The following is an 8,139-nucleotide window of genomic DNA, read 5'->3' on the forward strand; positions in this document are numbered from 1 at the left end:
ATGGAGCTTTTATTAAAGAAAGCCTCTAATAACATCAACCCCTTCATATTTAACCATTAACAGTTTCTTGTTGTTTTTATTTGGTTGCTATTATTATTTTAAAAGATGCAATATTTGTACTTATCTTTGATCCTTTCTTTATAATATCTTCTCTTGAAAATATTGAATCTGTGTATGTATTATGTTTATTGTACCTATCATTATATTGTTACACTTAATAATGTTTATTTTTAAGTTAATCAGAATATTGTGATCCAACTGTTTCAGGTTTTAATGTTGGTGTTGGAGTTTTAAGGCAATACTGTAATGAAAGATGTATTTTGATATTACTGTGTTTTTAATATTTATTATAAAATTTTATTTCTGCTTGTTGAATCAGATGCAAAAACTTGATTTGTTTTGAAGCTGTTGACTAAATGTCCAGTATATCTTTGTTTTTTATAGAAACTAGAACATAAACTATTGATATATATATCTTTATGACTCATAACACACATTTGTCATGTATTGCAAAACTTATTACATTGTTGATGTACCCATGAAATAAAATATCTCTAATATTAAAATTAATCTTTTATATTAGGTGTCTAACTCTCAGAGCTTATGGGAAACTATCATGTTGGAGAAAAACAATGTTGTTTGCTGTAGAACTGCTTGTAAGTGTATCCTTTCAATATTAATTATATTAAAATTTTCCTAATGCTCAAAACTCCTTATGAACAACCACATTTAGGTTAACACATGTATCTAGTATTTTTACCTAAATATAATTTATATGTAAATTTGTATGCTCATTTAATAGGACCAATGCATTCCCAAGTGAGAACACAAGTTAAAATAGTTACTAAATTTGCTTTGAGCACAACATGACAGTTACTGAGAGAATACTTGCTATCATACACAAAACTGCTATTTCGCTCACATTTCAGTCTATCAGATTTACATGCCACTAGCCTTGTGCTAAATCCTATCTAAAGTTGTGTGTTTAATGTGGACCATGAAGGTGCATGATGACATCATGAAACAATAGTTCTCCAACAAAGGAGGGCAACACAACATACACGTGCAGTAAATTCCCCTATATGCTTGCACTCGTGATAACTTCATTCATTTCCTCAGCAGACCTGTTAAAACTTTTTTGAGTTGAATTGGATGAGATATTTATTTCTTTATGAAACATTTATTCGCTTTTTTTTGGTTGTTGTTGTTGTTACAAAAGCTTTAATTTTTCTCCTGAATTTTCAAGGAATAATTACTTCAAATATGTCTTGTATGGGCGATGTGTTATGCACACAAGTTTTATTTATACTTTGTTTATTATGGAATAGGTTACTACCATTGTACAGCATTTTGTGGGGAAGCTTGTTTATTGTGGAGGAGGTTGCTACCATTGTACAGCATTTTGTGGAATCCATCATGCATCATATTGCTTTCATTCTCTTCAACCTGTGTGTTGTGATCATCATGTTCTTTGCTCAATTATTATAATCCTTGTGATTATTTAATGCTTTCTACCTCACCTGACAGTAGGGTTCATGCTGGTATGGGTTGAGAAAATTCTATGTAGAGGAGCGAACAACATAGAGTTTTCTCAACCCATACCAGCCATTTTTACATATATATTGTACCCTACTTACTTAGTTCTACTGTTGAGACCTGTTTGGTCAGGATACACTCCTTACCATTGCATGACTACCTACTTCTTATCCTTTTTTTGACCTGATGTCTTTAGTGGTGTTCTTAATTCTCTGGAGTCCATGGGCCAAAGCAGCTTGGCATCAGCCTTAGTTACTTTCTCTGATTTCTTATCTTTCACAGCCTTGCTGTTCCTTGACAGGCTCAGTCTATTCTAATATATTTGTTTCACCTCTAAAACTTTCCCCTTCTTCCTGTCCTCCCACTACTCAGTGTCAGCTTTGTTGCATTTCTTGTCAGCAACTATCCTGTTTGGTCATGCCCAATAGACACACATCTGTTTGTCACTCTTCTGCACTTACATGTTAATTCTACAAGTTCTCATCCACCTTCTTTCTTTCCACTTCATTTTTCTCTTCTCATTTTATTTTCTACTCCTTCAGACCCACAATCTATCTTTGTTTTCAAGGATGTGATAAAAGATCTTGTGGCCAAAGATACTGTCAAGGAAGTATAAAACTTTTTTTGGGTTTTACTTTTGTCTCTTTGTGCTCCTTAAGAAGACCATGGGCTGGTGTCCAGTAACACCTATTGTCCTTCAACTGATCTTTGGCTGTTCCATAATTTTAGATAGAAGATTTCTTTTCTCTCCATTGGCCATTTTCACCTGAACTGTGAATGACCACATCCTGATTGCTCCATCCTCTAGACATTTGATACAGTTTGTTCATCACAATTGTGTTTTTCAATTTTATGCTCTTCCCTTCAGCACAATTCTTGCTCCTCATATGTTAAATTGAATGAGGAAGACCCTCACATGCAACCTTTACAGCATGGAACTGAGATTCCATTTCTACATTGAAGAGTAGCTCCTCTTAATCCATTTCCAGCTGGGGTAACACAGTGAAAAGATCTGTATTCAACCTTCACCTATCACATAAAGAATATACACTAAAATACTTCATTTTAGTTTTCTACCTCAACTTTTGTTATTAACAACACCAGTATCACATACCATATTCTACAAAAATAGAAAGCCTAACCACAATGTTTTGCATAGAATATTCTTAGCCAACTACAACTTTGATCTCCAGTATTATGAGCTATTAGGGGATTATTACCATTACTACTGAAGAGAGTATGATTGCTTGCATTTTTATAGGTGTTGCACTTTAAATTTATTACATAACAACCAACTACAACTACAGTGCAGTTCATTTTCATATAATTATTTCCAAAACTTTAGACTGTAAAATATTATCATTACCACCAAACAAAGGTAAAGAAAGATCACTGTTTGTATTCTGAAGACTCACATAAAGACTAGCTAATTTTTAGCTTGCTATTAAAATTACAGCAATTGCACTCCACAATTTGCAAGCAAAGGAGAAAAGGCTAAGCTCGGCTGAGATGGTAGTTGAAGAAGACACCAAGGTATTCTAAATAGTAGCCTCCTGTAAATGAAGAAAGGTGTCTTATGTGTGATAGAGAATAGCATATTGCTGTATTCCATTAGGATCTCACTTGTGTGTGATAGAGAATAGCATATTGCTGTATTCCATTATGATCTCACTTGTGTGTGATAGAGAATAGCATATTGCTGTATTCCATTAGGATCTCACTTGTGTGTGATAGAGAATAGCATATTGCTGTATTCCATTAGGATCTCACTTGTGTGTGATAGAGAATAGCATATTGCTGTATTCCATTAGGATCTCACTTGTGTGTGATAGAGAATAGCATATTGCTGTATTCCATTAGGATCTCACTTGTGTGTGATAGAGAATAGCATATTGCTGTATTCCATTGGGATCTCACTTGTGTGTGATAGAGAATAGCATATTGCTGTATTCCATTAGGATCTCACTTGTGTGTGATAGAGAATAGCATATTGCTGTATTCCATTAGGATCTCACTTGTGTGTGATAGAGAATAGCATATTGCTGTATTCCATTAGGATCTCACTTGTGTGTGATAGAGAATAGCATATTGCTGTATTCCATTAGGATCTCACTTGTGTGTGATAGAGAATAGCATATTGCTGTATTCCATTAGGATCTCACTTGTGTGTGATAGAGAATAGCATATTGCTGTATTCCATTAGGATCTCACTTGTGTGTGATAGAGAATAGCATATTGCTGTATTCCATTAGGATCTCACTTGTGTGTGATAGAGAATAGCATATTGCTGTATTCCATTAGGATCTCTTGTGTGTGATAGAGAATAGCATATTGCTGTATTCCATTAGGATCTCACTTGTGTGTGATAGAGAATAGCATATTGCTGTATTCCATTAGGATCTCACTTGTGTGTGATAGAGAATAGCATATTGCTGTATTCCATTAGGATCTCACTTGTGTGTGATAGAGAATAGCATATTGCTGTATTCCATTAGGATCTCACTTGTGTGTGATAGAGAATAGCATATTGCTGTATTCCATTAGGATCTCACTTGTGTGTGATAGAGAATAGCATATTGCTGTATTCCATTAGGATCTCACTTGTGTGTGATAGAGAATAGCATATTGCTGTATTCCATTAGGATCTCACTTGTGTGTGATAGAGAATAGCATATTGCTGTATTCCATTAGGATCTCACTTGTGTGTGATAGAGAATAGCATATTGCTGTATTCCATTAGGATCTCACTTGTGTGTGATAGAGAATAGCATATTGCTGTATTCCATTAGGATCTCACTAGCATATTGCTGTATTCCATTAGGATCTCACTTGTGTGTGATAGAGAATAGCATATTGCTGTATTCCATTAGGATCTCACTTGTGTGTGATAGAGAATAGCATATTGCTGTATTCCATTAGGATCTCATTCCATTAGGATCTCACTTGTGTGTGATAGAGAATAGCATATTGCTGTATTCCATTAGGATCTCACTTGTGTGTGAGAATAGCATATTGCTGTATTCCATTAGGATCTCACTTGTGTGTGATAGAGAATAGCATATTGCTGTATTCCATTAGATCTCACTTGTGTGTGATAGAGAATAGCATATTGCTGTATTCCATTAGGATCTCACTTGTGTGTGACAGAGAGCATATTGCTGTATTCCATTAGGATCTCACTTGTGTGTGATAGAATAGCATATTGCTGTATTCCATTAGGATCTCACTTGTGTGTGACAGAGAATAGCATATTGCTGTATTCCATTAGGATCTCACTTGTGTGTGACAGAGAACAGCATATTGCTGTATTCCATTAGGATCTCACTTGTGTGTGATAGAGAACAGCATATTGCTGTATTCCATTAGGATCTCACTTGTGTGTGATAGAGAATAGCATATTGCTGTATTCCATTAGGATCTCACTTGTGTGTGATAGAGAATAGCATATTGCTGTATTCCATTAGGATCTCACTTGTGTGTGATAGAGAATAGCATATTGCTGTATTCCATTAGGATCTCACTTGTGTGTGATCTCACATATTGCTGTATTACATTAGGATCTCTTCAAACAGATTTATCACTGCTGAGAATATGAAAGGGAAATACAAACTTCTCTCTTCATTTTGACTTGTTTGAAAATATATACTGGAAATAAGAACTTCGATAAATGTCTTGGCGTACCAAAAATGATATACCAAATATTGTACTGGGGATTAAAGATGTAAGTCTCAAACTGAGGGTTCACCTTGAAGATTTACAAAAACAACGTACTCAAAAACTGTTTACAGCAATGGACACTGTGACTATAATTAAACCCAGCAGTTACATTACGAGTGATACAAACAGTTTCAGAAACTCAAACGAAAGCATTATTTACAAAAGTGCTAACGTTACATAAAAGTTCAGTGACAACGCTGTCTTAATAAAATAAGAAAGCTGGTTGTATTTTACTTTTGTAACATCATTGTCTCAATAAAATATGGAAGCTGCTTGTATTATTGTTTAGTAACATCGTTGTCTCAATAAAGTATGGAAGCTGCTTGTATTATAGTTTAGTAACATCGTTGTCTAAATAAAATACTAAAGTTGGTTGTATTATAGTTTAGTAACATCGTTGTCTAAATAAAATCTAAAGTTGGTTGTATTATAGTTTAGTAACATCGTTGTCTCAATAAAATATGGAAGCTGCTTGTATTATAGTTTAGTAACATCGTTGTCTAAATAAAATACTAAAGTTGGTTGTATTATAGTTTAGTAACATCGTTGTCTAAATAAAATACTACAGTTGGTTGTATTATAGTTTAGTAACATCGTTGTCTAAATAAAATATGAAAGTTGGTTGTATTATAGTTTAGTAACATCGTTGTCTGAATAAAATACTACAGTTGGTTGTATTATAGTTTAGTAACATCGTTGTCTAAATAAAATACTACAGTTGGTTGTATTATAGTTTAGTAACATCGTAACATGTTGTAAATAAAATACTACAGTTGGTTGTATTATAGTTTAGTAACATCGTTGTCTAAATAAAATATGAAAGTTGGTTGTATTATAGTTTAGTAACATCGTTGTCTAAATAAAATACTAAAGTTGGTTGTATTATAGTTTAGTAACATCGTTGTCTAAATAAAATACTAAAGTTGGTTGTATTATAGTTTAGTAACATCGTTGTCTAAATAAAATACTACAGTTGGTTGTATTATAGTTTAGTAACATCATTGTCTAAATAAAATACTACAGTTGGTTGTATTATAGTTTAGTAACATCGTTGTCTAAATAAAATATGAAAGCTGGTTGTATTATAGTTTAGTAACATCGTTGTCTAAATAAAATACTAAAGTTGGTTGTATTATAGTTTAGTAACATCGTTGTCTAAATAAAATACTACAGTTGGTTGTATTATAGTTTAGTAACATCGTTGTCTAAATAAAATACTAAAGTTGGTTGTATTATAGTTTTGTAACATCCTTGTCTAAATAAAATATGGAAGCTGCTTGTATTATAGTTTAGTAACATCGTTGTCTAAATAAAATACTAAAGTTGGTTGTATTATAGTTTAGTAACATCGTTGTCTAAATAAAATACTACAGTTGGTTGTATTATAGTTTAGTAACATCATTGTCTGAATAAAATACTACAGTTGGTTGTATTATAGTTTAGTAACATCGTTGTCTAAATAAAATACTAAAGTTGGTTGTATTATAGTTTAGTAACATCGTTGTCTAAATAAAATATGAAAGCTGGTTGTATTATAGTTTAGTAACATCGTTGTCTAAATAAAATACTAAAGTTGGTTGTATTATAGTTTAGTAACATCGTTGTCTAAATAAAATACTAAAGTTGGTTGTATTATAGTTTAGTAACATCGTTGTCTGAATAAAATACTACAGTTGGTTGTATTATAGTTTAGTAACATCGTTGTCTAAATAAAATACTAAAGTTGGTTGTATTTTACTTTTGTAACATCCTTGTCTAAATAAAATACTAAAGTTGGTTGTATTATAGTTTAGTAACATCGTTGTCTTAATAAAATACCACAGTTGATTGCATTATAGTTTAGTAACATCGTTGTGGTGTTGACTTTATTAAATGTTTGTGTGTGTTTTCTTATAGCAAAGCCTCATCGGGCTATCTGCTGAGCCCACCGAGGGAAATCAAACCCCTGATTTTAGCGTTGTAAATCCATAGACATACCGCTGTACTAGCGGGTGATATTAATTACTTGAGTAATCCTGGATGTTGAACCTTAACTTGGGACACAGTGATGGTATGTAAAATCCGTATATATTTTAACACTACACGTAGAAAGCACTGGTCAGAGATACGGAACTACATCCATGGGTAACCCTTTATGAGATTAGCATGTTCGATTTACAAAAGACTAATTACTGCCACTAGAGAAGGATTACACGAAGAAAATTAACTTGAGAAAAGTTACTTCAATGTCTTTGATTTACGATGTATACTGAATGATCAACAGTTGTATAATTTAAAGTTATACAAACAAATGATACCAAATATCTATAAACCTGGTAATGGGAGAGTTGGTTATCTATAAACCTGGTAATGGGAGAGTTGGTTATCTATAAACCTGGTAATGGGAGAGTTGGTTATCTATAAACCTGGTAATTGGAGAGTTGGTTATCTATAAACCTGGTAATGGGAGAGTTGGTTATCTATAAACCTGGTAATGGGAGAGTTGGTTATGGTAATTGGAGAGTTGGTTATCTATAAACCTGGCAATGGGAGAGTTGGTTATCTATAAACCTGTAATGGAGAGTTGGTTATCTATAAACCTGGTAATGGGAGAGTTGGTTATCTATAAACCTGGTAATGGGAGAGTTGGTTATCTATAAACCTGGTAATGGGAGAGTTGGTTATCTATAAACCTGGTAATGGGATAGTTGGTTATCTATAAACTTGGTAATTGAAGAGTTTGTTATCTATAAACCTGGTAATTGGAGAGTTGGTTATCTATAAACCTGGTTATGGGAGAGTTGGTTATCTATAAAACCTGGTAATGGGAAAGTTGGTTATATTTAAACCTGGTAATGGGATAGTTGGTTATCTATAAACCTGGTAATGGGAGAGTTGGTTATCTAT

General features: G+C 33.1%; 1 protein-coding gene across 5 annotated transcripts in view; it reads left to right on the plus strand.

The window, feature by feature from the left end:
- LOC143242141 (RNA polymerase II-associated factor 1 homolog) overlaps nt 1–7,696 on the plus strand; it is a 71,828-nt gene extending 64,132 nt beyond the window's left edge. For 4 of the 5 annotated variants that reach the window (XM_076485463.1, XM_076485460.1, XM_076485462.1 and 1 more), the window contains one exon: nt 584–2,827. The gene's annotated coding sequence lies outside the window, so the exon portion shown is untranslated. Of the gene's footprint in view, nt 1–583; nt 2,828–7,149 lie in introns of those variants that run through there. The other variant, XM_076485457.1, reaches the window with a different exon arrangement.
- Nucleotides 7,697–8,139: the final 443 nt, after the last annotated feature.

Source organism: Tachypleus tridentatus, unplaced genomic scaffold (genome assembly GCF_004210375.1).
Source record: "Tachypleus tridentatus isolate NWPU-2018 unplaced genomic scaffold, ASM421037v1 Hic_cluster_2, whole genome shotgun sequence".
Classification (NCBI taxonomy): Eukaryota; Metazoa; Arthropoda; class Merostomata; order Xiphosura; family Limulidae; genus Tachypleus; species Tachypleus tridentatus.